This window comes from Dromiciops gliroides, chromosome 6, assembly GCF_019393635.1.
Source record: "Dromiciops gliroides isolate mDroGli1 chromosome 6, mDroGli1.pri, whole genome shotgun sequence".
Lineage (NCBI taxonomy): Eukaryota > Metazoa > Chordata > Mammalia > Microbiotheria > Microbiotheriidae > Dromiciops > Dromiciops gliroides.
The window spans coordinates 191161728-191177281 of record NC_057866.1 but is presented as its reverse complement, the minus strand read 5'-3'; positions in this window follow the sequence as shown (position 1 = coordinate 191177281).

Below are 15554 nucleotides of genomic sequence, written 5' to 3'. Positions count from 1 at the left end.
ATATAGCAACAATTATAGAGAAGTGGGCAATTGAGTGAATGTGGATTTTCCCAATATGCAAAATGTGGGATTTTCTGCAGTGAATATAATGATTACACAAGTCAGCACAAATCCCAACATGAAAACCAAATAGGAACACAAACACATTTTGTTACAGGGTTATCTTTCCAAAGAGCCTGAAGCATTAAGACACAGTGGAACATTTCATCTTGACTGAAATGTAGCAAAGTTTATCTTAATGCTGAAATAATCAGAAAACAAGATATATGTACTTGTTTTTGCCTCCTGAATGTTTTGAAGTTCTGTGTTAAGAAAATAAGCACTAATTTTTCGAGTTACTAAGCATACTCTCTTACAGGTCCAATCTTGTTCTTGCAGTACAGAAATTCATGAGCACATAGATATCAAAGGAAATTTCCTAGGATTAATGTAATTTAAAGCTGGAAGATATTTGAAAGGTGAATCATCTGATCCAATGTTCTAAATTTAAAGATTAAGAAGCTTAAATCCAAATGTAGAGAGTATTTGACCCAAGGTCACACACTTGGATACATTCTCAAGAATTAGAACCCACTCTCCTTGAAGACAGAAGCTATTCTAGAATAAGATCAGACCCTGAAACAAATTGTCTCTATCAAAGGCATGTGATAGAGAACAGCTTATTTGAACTTGAAGGAAATAGCTTTAATTGATAAGAAATTTCCTTTTACTCTTTTTTATTGGGTTGTAAGATTCTAGTACTAAAGCTGGTAGTAACATCAGAGGTCTATTAATCTAACCCTTTCATTTATAGATGAAATAACTGAGGCCCATATAAGTTGAATGACTTGTCCAAAGTGAATTGACATCAGAGTAGAATTTTCACAAAGATACTATCTCTAGAATCAGCACTCTTTACAAATGTTACCATAAATCGTTTCTTACTTAAATTCAATACTCATGATGTGCCAGGTCCCACTGGTAGTCCAGTAAAGGTGCATGTTGGCATGCCTTAACATTCTCTTCTAATTAGTACTTCCAATAGATCTTTATAAATCCAGAAAGGCAAGAACAAAGAACGCCTGACTCCCAAGGGAAGTTACAAATTCTATAGTTCAGACTAGATAGCTGGTAACCTGCAAGATTGCCTGATAATAAATTCACATATCAAAGGAATTGAAATTCTAGAAGAAAAATATATGTATAGTTGTAATTATTTGCCTATTAGGATGCATTCTCCTTAAAGAGAGGTACTTTTTTGTTTTGGGTTCTTTATTTCTTTACTTAGGGTTTAACACATATCAGGCACTTACTAAATGCTTGTTGAGTAACAGACTAATGTTTTGCCTCGACATTGGGTGCTCACAGTCATTTAGCCCAACTCTCCCAGCTATCAGTTGCAGAAGCACAAACTATGGGAACTAGAAAGTATTACAGAGATCACCTAGTATAAATTTCTAATTTTATAAATGTGGAAACTGAAGCCCTGATAGAAAAAAAAAAGTGATATGTCTACTACTGTAGCTAGCAACTGTCATCTAAGGCTAGAAGAGAGGTTCTATATGCCAAAGGACTCCTAGCCATCAGATGGGCAGATGCACTGGAGACCTTGAAGCTAATGGACCTAAAAGTCATAGACTGAGCTTCTTAAACTTATAAGATCAGAAACAGAATTTTGTTTTGTTTTGTTTTGTTTTTTCATAGTGTGACTTCTGGGAGTTTTTTTTTTTTTTTTTTTTTTTATCCTGGATGTGAGTGGAAATGATCCTAAATATGGCCAGCTAGATGGTACACTGATTAGATTAATGGAACTGGTATCAGGAATACCTGAGTTCAAATCTATCTTCAGACACTTAGTAGCTGTGTGTCACTGGTCAGGTCACTTAACCCAGTTTGCCTCAGATCTTTAGAAATTATTTAAGAAGATAATGTCAAATCACTCCTGTATCTTTGCCCAGAAAATCCCAAATAGGGTCATGACTATTTGGACATGACCGAAAAGACTAAACAACAAAGACACACTGAACTTATACTTGCTTCCACCTGTGGTCCACACTCCTGCTTCCCCAGTGATTGGACTGATGAGCTATGACTATTTATATATCTTCCTCTCCACTAAAATAACACTCAAACATCACAGGTCATTGGTGAGGAGAGCTCCAAATAAACCTTGCTGGCTTTGCTGTTTGACCAGGTTTCAAATTTCTCCTCCAGCGCCTACCATGTAGGTGACCCTTAGTTTCCCAAATTGTAGTCTGCATTTCCTTTTTTTAAAATTAAATTGAATTAAATTTTTTTAGTGAGGCAATTGGGGTTAAGTGACTTGCCCAAAGTCACACAGCTAGTAAGTGTCAAGTGTCTGAGGCCGGATTTGGACTCAGATCCTCCTGACTCCAGGGCAGGTGCTCTATCCACTATGCTACCAAGGTGCCCCTACATTTCCTTTTTATTAAATGTGCATACACACACATGCACAAGAATGTTCATGTAATAAATACAAGGGTAGGCAATACAAAAGCATAGAGATAGAGAATGAAATGGGGAATTTCCTGTATTTCACCACCTTTGATGGTATGTTCCTTAGATTTGTATGTGTATTAATGTAGCATTCTAGAAAATATTCAAATATTCAAATATTAAATGAAATAACAAGAAAAATAGATAAAAATCTATTCGTGAAAATGAAAAAAAGCTAGCATTTATATAGCATTTTAAGGTTTTAAAGCACTTTTATATATGTTACCTCATTTGATCTTCATAACAATCCTAAAATGCAGGTGCTATTATTAATCCTCATTTTCCAGATGGGGAAATTGAGACTAGGCTGAGGTATTTTAAGAGACTTGCCCACAGTCACACAGGCAGTAAGTCTCTGAAGTGAAATTTGATAGCAATACTTCCTGACTTAGCTTCCAGCACTCTGTCCACCACCTGAGTTCTCCAAGTCTTATTTTATATCATCTTCGGAATTGTTTGTAAGCCATTATACTATAATGCATGTGATTAACAGTTGGGCACATTTTTTTGATACATGTATGTGAAAAATATTCCACCCAGATTAAGTTTAAACAATATCTTCTGTTGAAAGCGGGAATTTGATGATGAGGTGCCAGGTGGTTAGGGTGCTATACTTTGAGGGAAAACTGTATCTCCTGTTCTCCCTACCTTGTAATGCTCCCCTAATGATAACAGTGCTGAATCCAATGGTATATTCCCATCCTCTCCTTTCCTGCTTCCCTCCCACAGTATTAAGTCCACCATGGGCTTAAGTATCAGGTATCTGAGAGGTATGCACATCTGTTCACCTTCTTTCTTCTCACTATATCCTCCAACTTGATCTGAGATACAGAATCCCAGCTAATTAGAACTCTCCAGCCCAACATGGGACAGTGACAAGGAATCCTCAGATGTCAGTCAGTACCTTAGGAGATTTTTTTCAAAGCAAAACAATAAAGAAACTAACACAGAAATCTAACTCTCACATGTCTTCACTGCTTCTTTAGCTCCTTTCATTCCCAGGATAAGCTCTTTTTCACTTGGAAATTTTGGAAAACTTTCTATTTCATGACATCTGCCATGCCTGCCCTATTTCCTATATTCTTACCCTGTTCCCAGAGAACTTCTATAATAGTCCTCTTGGCACTGAGGCTGTCGTTTATTATCTAGAAAGAAGCAAGCCAACCTACTTGATATATTGCAAACTTTGGAGCTAGAAATTTTCAGAAACCCTTCTTACCACTAGTCAGTCAATCAACAAGCATTTATTAAGTCATACTATGAGCCAGGTACTGTATTAAGTATTAGGGATATGAAGAAATGCAACAAAATAGCTCCTGTTCTCAAAGATCTTACAGCCTAATGGATGTGACAACAGAGGGAAGGCACTAGCAGTCCTCTAGCCTGATGACCTTGAGAAGGAGGACTTTGAACACTCCCATGTTAGATGTATAGCTGTGTGACTCAGTAGGGAAGGAGGCAAAAATGTTGCAATCCTTAATCTCAAGGTAACAGCGATAAATATGGTATACCTTTCTACATTGCTTGCTCATCTATGAGTTGTATTTTGATAATTCTTTATCAATAAAATTGGTTCCTTTATAACACTGTATTTTGTTTTATGCATTTAAAAATAATATTCTGAGAAGGGATATATAGTCTTTACCAGAATGCCAAAGGGATACATGACATATTTTTGTTTTGTTTTGTTTTTGTTTTTTTAGGGCAATGAGGGTTAAGTGACTTGCCCAGGGTCACACAGCTAGTAAGTGTCAAGTGTCTGAGGCCGGAATTGAACTCAGGTACTCCTGAATCCAGGGCCGGTGCTTTACCAATGACATATTTTTTTTAAAAAAAGGCTAAAAACTCTTGACCCATCTGGGTTTTATTCATGTCAGATTTTTGGAGAAGATATGACTTGTATTCTAGAACCTATTAAGATGCAAATAATGAAAAAAGTCATATTTTTTTCCTTCCTTCCTTCCTTCCTTCCTTCCTTCCTTCCTTCCTTCCTTTCTTTCTTTTCCTTCTTTCCTTCCTTCCTTTCTTTTCCTTCCTTCCTTCCTTCCTTCCTTCCTTCCTTCCTTCCTTCCGTCCTTTCTTCCTTCTTTCTTTCCTTCCTTCCTTCCTTCCTTCCTTCCTTCCTTCCTTCCTTCCTTCCTTCCTTCCTTCCTTCCTTTTCATTTGGGTCTCCCTCTCTCTGCCAGGATGCTAGGTGGCTCAATAGATAGATAGAGTGGCTAGATCTGGAGTCAGAAAGACCAGAGTTCAAATCCAATCTCAGACATTTACTAGCTTCATGACTCTGGACAAGTCACTTAACCTATGGTTTCCTCAGTTTTCTTTTACTGTACCATGTGGATAATAATAGGACCTACTTCATAGGACCACAACTCATACAGTTGTGAGAATCAGTTGAGAAAACATTCCTAACCCATAGTGCTTCATAGAGACTTATTATAATCTATTACAAGCTGGAACAGTGAGGGATATTCACAGCCACCAATGCTACTCTGATCATTTTAGGAACTTTGACCTGCTCCATTTCTGACTGAGGTGGGTTTATTCTTTCTTATGGAACCTGGGAATATGAATGTAGAACTAAGTGCATGAACCCAGTTGACAGCCTCCTACTGTCATTTTTTTCCCCATGTGAGATTTAAAATTGGATATTAGATCATAAATCTTTCCTCTTTAACCTTTCCCTTAATTTATCTCCCAGACTAATAAATGGAAGAAGCTTCTGGTTTTCTAGTTAGAGCTTTTATTGTATGATAGTCACAAGGTGATGTTGATTAGAAGGATAGGAAAGTAGAAATACAATACAAATTGTCTTAAGTCTAAGCTTAGTTTATATTCTGTATAAAACTCACCAAAAGCCCAAGGCCACCTTTGGGGAGAGAGAGAGAGACCGTGTCAAGCGCGTGCTGCTGCTAACCGCGAGCCGGGCCGAGTCGAACTCCAGTCAGCATCAATCTGTGCATCCCAGTCAGGAGACCAGCAGAGCAGGAAAAAGCTCCCACTTCCGTTCTCTCCTTGCCTTTTAAGCTCACACCCCGGAAGTCGAGTGCGTAGCAGGCAGTCTGACGTGCGCAACAGGCAGACTGGCGTGCGGAGCTCATGCCATTGGTCTCCTCCCCGAAAGGGCGGTCCTTCAAAAACTGGCGTCTTTCAGTTATCCTAACTGACTGTTAAAAAAACTTTCATTTTTTTTACCACACCCACTACCATTAATAGTCATCTTTCTGTCACTTCTTATCTGTGGATGTATTCCATTCAAGTATAGTGGTACTTTGGGGAATCATGGTCTGAAGAGTAATATTTTATATTGAAGTAGTGCTGAACATAATTTGGTTGATCCAACTTTCTCTCAAGATCACAAATACAATATTTTTGCTTGATTGCCAAGAGGTAGAATAGTCAGCTGACATTTCAAGCTCTCTTATCTTTAGTGGACAAATGGTACTTTTTTAGGAGCATACTATTTTAGCTTTTCTAAAGTATACACATAAAATTCCATCTGTATCAGAGGTATAATATTGCCTCCTAACTTAGTGTCTTTGAGTGTTATTTTGTTTGTATTTTCTCATCCAGAGCCCATTTTTCATGTTTTCTTATATCCTTACCTTAATAGCATTCCCCAGCTATTTGAATATTGTTGTGATGATTGTTATTATTTGTTTGTTTGTTGTTTTGTTACTAATTTTTGGTAATTCTGGGCCAGGTGGCATTCTTTTAGAAAAGTATAGTAATCTAGAAATTCAATTAAATTTCCATTTTTCCTTCAATGCATTCTTTGGGGTGAGTTGTAATACCACCTAGTGACAAAAAGGCAGAAATGCAGAGCTTTATAAAGAAGTAATGACAAAAGTTGTGGTGTAAAATCTCTTGGATAATTTGGAACAAGTTGGAAGAAAATATTTTTCTAAATAAAAATCATTTAATTCTATTATCTCCATAATTCTATTCTCCTTTACTTAAAAAAAAATGCAATGGTACTAGCAGAGACTTCTACCTTCCATCTGTGTTTTCTTTTGCTTTGTTTTTAATTAGCTAATTAAAAGAATAGAATTATGGAGATTTTTTAAAGTTTTGGGTAAGCATATATTAACTTATTAATATAATACCAGTAAAGGATTGACCAAAAGTCTTCCTAACTTCTCATGGTCTCAGGCCACATGATAGAGAAAGCAGGGAAAGAGCCTCAGCATGGCAGTTAGCACGAGCAGGAGAAAAGCCCCAGAAGACTTATGCTGTCTCCCTGAGAGACAACACATCGTCTCAAGGGGACCCAAGAAAGTTCAGAAGACCTACCAGGCCTACACTGTCCTAAAAGAGAGTGAGAGGGTCTAAAACCCCAAAAGTTTCTAATGGCATCTTCCAAAGGTTTTTATCCTCTTTTGACACCTTGATCAAAGCTAATTGGTTAGCAGCATTTAGTTCCATTGGTTGACATGATTTAAAGGTGGTCGACATTAAAATGAACTCTACAAATGACATCAGGGAAAAACATGCAAAAAACTCTCACTCAAGTTACTTAAGGCATATTCTAATATCTAGGTGTGTTTTGATTAGTCTTTCACAAAAGACTCTGTCTCCATTTCTTTTATTCCCTTGGTTTTGTCCCAGTTCAAGGATAACTGGACTTTCTGCAGTGGTGGGGAGAAAGGACTGAGAAACTGACATCAGGGTCCCCCACAAATCCATTATTAATAACTATTTTCTCACACATCATTCATACTATATTAAGCAAGTGTATAATATATACTCAAAAGTAATGTGTTATATTCATTTAAATTACTTCAAATATGGGGCGGCTAGGTGGCGCAGTGGATAGAGCACTGGCTCTGGATTCAGGAGGACCTAAGTTCAAATCCAGCCTCAGACACTTAACACTTACTGTCTGTGTGACCTTGGGCAAGTTACTTAACCTTCATTGTCCCGCCCCCCCAAAACAAATCTTTGTTGTTCTCACATGAATACTGTCTGATATTTCTCTAACAGAATCTTTATTCCAAAGCTTCATCATGCTGTGGAGGTGAACTATGTTCCTCATAAAGCTATGCCAATAAAGCTCAAGATCCTACAAGTCCTTATCAAACTGTGGATTTCGGTTTGCTGTGGTTTTTTTTTGGGGGGGGGGATGGGAGGGCAATTGGGGTTAAGTGACTTTCCTAGGGTCATGCAGCTAATAAATGTCTGAGGACAGATTTGAAGTCATGTTTTCCTGACTCCAGAGCCCAGTGCTTTATCCCTTTAGCCACCTAGATGCCCTTTCATGACAGATCTGGTGATTAATTGTATGTCTGTGGTCCGGGGACCACTCTGAGGATATTCAGACACTTATTCCTGTAGAGTTAGTCACCAAGTTATGAATTTTGCTCAGCAGCTTATTAAAATGATCTATTCAGGTATGGAGGACTTGTATTCTACAGCAATGCAAGGATAAAATTAAATGGTTTGAAGTAACTGGACACAACATTAGTAAAGTCAAAACAGTATCAAATCACAAGAAAAGATTCCTTCTATTCCAATATGTTATACTCGAAAGAGAGTTTTCCAAGAAGGAAATAGCAATAGCTCCCCTCTGCACAAACTAGTATCTCCTAACACTTGTCTTCTTGCTGTTCTTCACACACACTGCTCCTTCATCCTATACTCTGCCTTTTTACTGTCCCTCGTGCCCGGGATACTCTTTTCACCTCCAGTTTCTTTCACTTCTGTATTCCTTCAAAACTCAGTTTAAATTCTACCTTCACCAAGACCTTCACCCTTCTCAGTGACCCTTCCTCTTCCCCTCCTCCCATTTGCTAGTGTCTTTTTTTCTGACTTTATCTCCTATTTACAATGTATATCTTGTATGTACATAATGTTTTCTATGTAGTGTCCCTCACCTGCTACCCTCATTAGACTGTGAGGTCCTTGAGAGCAGGAACCATGTTTTAACCTTGCTTTACATCCTCAGGGCTGAGCACAGGGCACAGTAAATACTTTAAAAGATGTTCACTAATTTCTCTTGACTTGAATGACAGTGCTGCCTCTTTACTTGTAGAAAGCCAACAATTGATATATGTCTCAAAAAGATCAAAAAAGAAAAATTATCTATATTTTAAGTATTTATAGCAGCTCTTTTTTGTGGTGGCAAAGAATCGGAAACTGAGGAGATGCCCATCAATTGGGAAATAGATAAATTATGGTATATGACTGTGATGGAATACTATTGTGCTGTAAGAAATGATGAAGGGGGGCAGCTAGGTGGAGCAGTGGATAGAGCACTGGCCCTGGATTCAGGAGTACCTGAGTTCAAAGCCAGCCTCAGACACTTAACACTTACTAGCTGTGTGACCCTGGGCAAGTCACTTAACCCCAATTGCCTCACTAAAAAAAAAAAAAAAGAAATGATGAAGGGTATAGTTGCAGAAAAACCTGTGAAAACTTATATGAACTGATGCAAAGTGAAATATGTAGAACATGACCACTCTACACAGTAACAGCAATACTATAAAAATAATCGACTGTGAAAGACTTAATAGCTCTGAGCAATGCTATGATCCATCACAATTCCAAAGGACTCGTGATGTAAAATACCTCCAGAATACAGATAGAAACATAATTTTTTTTTCCTTTTAAAAATTTTAAAATGTGGCTAATGTGGAAATGAAAAAAATATATGTATACATATATCTACACACATACATATGTTATCTATATAAGAATGATTTCATATGTATAATGCATAGCATATTTATTGGTGGGTGGGGTGGTATGGAGGGAGGGCAAAAATATGGGACTGAAAATAAAAATACAATTTTAAAAGGAAGTTAACTATCCCTCTATTTCTTGTCCCTAAAGTCAAATTTCTAACATTACACAGTTCAAAAGTACCTATCTGCATTAGTCAAAGAGCCTCAGCAATGGTCTATGTACTGAAGTAACTATGGGAATATTTTGACCATATCCTCAATTGACCCTGGTCATTTCAAATTAAAATTTTTATCTTAACCTTTTATGTATCATTTTCTCAGAACCCCATCTCACAGCATAAGCACATATGCCCACACATGTATGTATAAAGAAATTTAAGTTGTAATTTTTCATTTAATAAACATTTAAAATGTCATTTTCCTTTCTTAGTAACCACTACATAAAATAAATAGAGCCCTCAGTATATAGCTGAATAGTCTAGCAAAACAAATTCCCTCCCTGAAATTGTCATAACTTCCCATGACACAATAGTATTTAATTACACTCATACGTCACAATTTGCTTAACCATTCCCCAACTGAAATCTCCTTTAGTTATTAATTTTTGGTTATTATGAAAGGTCTACTATAAATTATTTTTTCCGTTACATCTGTCTTTTTCCTTTATGTGATTTCATTTAGGTATAGGCCTAGTATTAATATAGATGGGTCACGGGTTTACACATTTTGGTAACTTTTAGGGCACAGTTTCAAAGTACTTTCCAGAAAGGATGGACCAATTCACAGCTCCCCTAACAGTGCAGTAGTCTGTTATCTCATTGTTCCTCTAACATAAGTCATTCTCTGCTTCTGTTATCTTTGTCTATCTGATAAGGTGGAACCTCAAAGTGGCTTTAATTTGATTTTCTCTAGTTAATTGTTAATTAATTTGATTTTGTCTTGTTTATCATTTATCTACTGGAGAATAGTTCTTGATTTTATGAATTTGAATCATATCCTTATGTCTTTGCATGTAAGATATTTATCAGAGAAACCTGTTAAGAACGATTTTCCCCCAGATACCTGTTTCCCTTCTAATTGTTACTACCTTAGATTTGTTTGTGCAAAAAACATATTTTTGATCTTATAATCAAAATTGTTTATTTTGTTTTCTTTAGCCTTTCTATTACTTATTTAGTCATGATGTCTTCCCTTATTAATATCTAAAAGGTAATTTCTTCTTTGCTCCTCTAATTTGTTTATAATATAACCTTTTAAATTTTTAAATTTAAATTTTTTTTTTTTGGTGAGGCAATTGGGGTTAAGTGACTTGCCCAGGGTCACACAGCTAGTAAGTGTTAAGTGTCTGAGGCTGGACCCGAACTCAGGTCCTCCTGACTCCAGGGCCAGTGCTCTATCCACTGCACCACCTAGCTGCCCCTTAAATTTAAATTTAAGTCATGTATCCATTTGGAAAATAGATTGGTGTATGGTGTGAGGTATGAATCCAAACTTAATTTCTGTCAGACCAATACAGTTTCCTAGAATATTTTGTGAAATTGTGAGTATTTCCCCTCAGTAACTGGGGCAGTAGAATATTTAAACTAAAGATATTTTTTAATGAACTCTCACAACAAAAGGCTGGGGTAGGCAATTATAACTCCCATTTCCCAGGTCACTGCAGTGAAGGTGAAAAGATGGTTAAAATGAGCCTTGTAAAAGCTAGTATTCTGGGAGCTGCTGTGACCAATTGTAGAAAAGACACGTAAGAAGAGTGCTCAAAGAAGAAACAAAGCTGGGTAAGAAGGTAACAAGGAAACAAAACTAGAGATCCAGCATCATTACAAATTAATTTGCAGTTACCATATGGGGGGGAAATGTTTATTTAGGAGATTTCTAAAAACTATCAAGAATTATGCCATACAAGTTCTCGTTCCTCATAATGCATTTGTGAATTCTACATTATGCCTAGTAAAGTTCTTTGCACATATTAGGTAGTCTTTAAATATGTAAATGAATAGATAAGAGGAAATATTTGTAATATACTCCACCCCTTTTGCCCCCATTTTTACTTTAGTGTATTCCACTCAGTAACTTTGGGTCCAAATGAAATCTATGACTTCATTGACATAGGGAACTTTTGGGGTGAATAGTCCTTCCACCAATGCAGAAAAGCAATTGTCCATAACTCATAATCTTCACAAATAGATGTCTCTTATGTGTGGCATGTCATTAACAGAAGCAAGGCCTGAACCTGGTCATCCTGACTCCTTGGCTACATTTCTATTTACTATATGCCATGCTGCCTCTCAGCCCTTGTCCTGTATTAAATCTCAGTGCAAGAGTGGGAGGCCTTAGAATACAGAAATCAGCTTTTGTGATCCCAGATACGGCATTGTTATTCTGCAGAATTGGTCATATACCTCTGTACCAGTGAGGTTAAGTCATTATTCAAGAGATAAGAATGTCTCAAATGCATTATGGTGTTTATACGACCCCATTTTGTAATGTTAGGCTTTGGAATTTTATGTACTGCTTACTCATTAATTCTATTATGTTTTTAACTACACCAAATGCACTCAGTCAGGATCATTTCCAGCTTACTGCAATGGCAGCCATAAAAAATGCATTAAGAAATAAATTGGGATGTCTAGATGCACCATCTTCAAGATTCATTAAGATGACTGGTTGTTAAAATATAGAGAAACCATTTAATTATGTTATATGATAGTGGGCTGGAGTGAGGCCATAGCAATATAGCTCTATAAAGATTTACCAGCTCATTTGACTGAAGCCAGGAGTCACCATCTAAGACTCCTCAAAGGAACTGAAGTGTAATAATAGTTTATTAATCTGGGGACAGGCATTCTGAGAAACTTCGGAATCCAGAATGGCACTAAACACAGGGGAAACAAAGAAATCCAAAACCATGTCTGACTATAAGTCTGGTGACTAAGAAGCCACCCATGAGAATGTGACCAATACAGGGAAAAGAGCAGGAAACTGGAAGTCACCAGATCTAGATTTAAATCCTAGCTCTGCGTTGATACTATTACTATATGTGTGCCCCACAGCAGTCACTCAGCAAGCATCAATAAGTATGTCAGATGTAATGAGATTTTAGAAGGGGGTCTTTACAAAGGTGGTACAAAAAGGATGGGATCAAACCAATGAAAAGTCTATGGCGCAATTTTCCACCAGTACATACAGGAGACAATTGACTTAAGATTAGAAAATATATTATCAGTAGAGTAACTCAGCTCTGGGTAACTGGGAACCTATTTTCTCCTTTGTGTGGGTTACTCATGAAGCTTACCTTAGGCCTGATGTTTCTTTTCAGCTGCCTTTCCTCAGTGTGTCTAATTTGTCCATGGCCCTCAATGTAGACAATGCCTCCATTTAATACTATTCTGGAAACTAGGGTGCTTCTTGGACTACCATTCTCCAGCCCCAAGTGAGTCAGGTGATTGCTGAGTGATGATAGAATATCAACTGAGTTTCTCAGTTTTCCAAAAGCTAAAGAGACACAGTGGTCATGACCAAGTTTCTCAACCAATCCTGAAAAGATTTCCTTTTCCATCCTGTAAAATTGGCTTTGATTGATACAATAGAGTTGTCTAGGGACTTGTTCATACTTAATTCATTCCTTAGGTTGATTGAATTAATTGAGGTATTCTCACCTCACAAAGTTATTAGAGCTGAGTGGAGTAAGATTGATTGACTCAAACCATGCTTTTGAACTTAGGAATACTTGAAATGCTTTCTTTTCCAAACCATTTTTCACAGTCTTGACTTGGGTTCAAATTCCACTTTGGACAATTACTAATTATCTGACCCATGGCAAGTCATTTAATCCTTATCTGCCTCAGCTTCCTCCTCTGTAAAATGAAGTTGACAATCTATAGACTTGCTGGTCTCAAAGGCCTTTTTGAGCTCTAAATCTATTTTATATATATATATATATATATATATATATATATATATATATATATATATATATATATATACACATTTATATAGATAGATATAGATATATTTATACACACACATTTATATATGTATATATATGTATACGTATATTAGAGCTTGAATTGATTGCTTGGGGAAAGGCTACTTCAACCTCTGATCCAATAACTAATTTTTCAATCAGGTAGCCATTTTATATTATCAACACTATACTGTCTTTTAGTTGTACTTTATTCATACCACCTGTAGGAGAAAATGAGCAAAACCCCCCTCTTTTATGAGAGGAAGTGCTGAAGCTCTTGCAGTGGTAAGTCCCAATTCACAGCTAAGTCTCACATAATTTATACCTGCAGTTGCATCTCCTAAACTGCAACATGAAAGGTGTTCATAGCACTGGGGTATAGATGGAAAGTTGGTAGCTAAATCTGAGTACCTTCCCCATCACCTCTGATGCTTACTAGCTGTGTGCAATTGGGAAAATCCTTTAAGTACTCTAACACTCAGAGGCACAGAATTTTAGAGCTGGAAAAGACTCCAGAGGTCATCCTGGAAAATATATACCTGAACATTAGCCTTGTCTACAATATGTGTGTCTGTGACCTGATGCCTCTTCTTGGAGGTCTACATGAGAAAAATCCACTATCTTCAGGCCCCCCATTCCACTTGGGGATGCCACTTATTCCTAGGAAAGTCTTCTTTACACGAAGCCCAAGTGGGTCTCCTTGAAAATGCCACCAGTTAATCCTGGTTCTGCCAAATCGAGCCAAGTAGAACAAATCAAATCCCTCTTCTATATTTCTTTAACAGAAAATCATCATGGTTTCCTCGAGTGTCTATTCCTCTGGCTAACTATCCTTAGTCTTATCAATTGATCCTAAAATTTCATGAACTTTTGCTCCTTCAGCATTAGAATTGCTCTCCTATTAATATTCTTCCCAAAAGCATAACTCTGGTTCCTAGAGTAAAACACAATGAAAAGAAGGAAACAAGCATTTGTTAAGCACATCCTGTGTGACAGTCATTGTGCTTGCTAATCACATTAGAAATATTGTCCCATTTGATCCTCACAATAACCCTGAAACATGAGTGCTATTATTATGCAGTTTACTATTGATAAAAGTAGGGCAGAAAAAACTTAAGTGACTTGCCAACTAGTCACACAACTAGTGAATGTCTGAGGGAAAATCTAAACTCAGGTCTTTCTTAGTCTAGGCCCTATTAACTAACTACTGCATCACCTAGTGTTCTTATCACACCATAGAACACCAAGACTACCACCTCTCTCATCTTAGACATCTTACTAAAGACAAAGGTTTATTTCATTAGCTTTTCTTAAAGCTATTGTTGACTTATGAGTTCAAGGTCCATAAAAAGAAAAAAAAAACAGATCTATTTTCATATGAGGGACAACTAGGTGGTACAATAGATAGACTACTGGGCCTTGAGTCAGGAAGACACATCTTCATGAATTCAAATTTGGCCTCAGACATTTACTAGCCTTATGTCCCTGAGCAAATCACTTAACCCTGTATGCCTCAGTTACTCATCTTTAAAATGAACTGGAGAAGGAAATGGAAAACCATTCTACTATCCCTGGCAAGAAAACCCCAAGAGGGGTCATGAAAAGTTGGACCCAAATGAAAAATGACAACACAATTTTCTTATGAAATGGTATGTTTTCATGTCTCCCCTATTTTGTAATTATTAGTTTATTTATTTACTTATTTATCTATCTATCCATCTATTTATTTATTTATCTATTTTTTATTCATTCATTCATTCATTCATTCATTCATTTATTTATTTGTTTGTTTGTTTATTTATTTATTTATTTTGTCAGGGTCAAGTGACTTGCCCAGGGTCATACAGCTAGTTAAGTGTCAAGTGTCTGAGGCCAGATTTCAACTCAGGTCCTCCTTAATCCAAGACTGGTGCTTTATCCACTGTGCCACATGGCTGCCCCCTATTTTGGAATTATTTTGTAATTTTTTTTTAAAACACAAGTGACAACTTCATATTTATTCCTATTAAATTTCACGTTATTTGATTTGGCTAAATTATCTAGCATACCAAGATCTTTTTTGGGTTCTCAACTCTAACATCGAATGTGATAACTGCCACTCCTCATTTTGCATCATTTATATATGTGATAAGCATGCCACCTATACCTTTATTCAAATCTGTGATCAAATTTTTAAATAGCGTAGGCTAAGTACAAATCCCTGGGGCACTCACTCCACTTGAGAGCTCCTTCCACAAGGAAAGAACATGTGAATGAACAAAGCATCTGTGATTTTGTTTATAAAGAGAACATCTGTTCACAACACATCTATGACTTAGGTCCTAGGAAGCTGTCCAAGGCATGTAGAATTGTGCACTCACATAGACGATGAGTACTAGAGATCCTATTTGAATCCAGGTCTTCCTGAC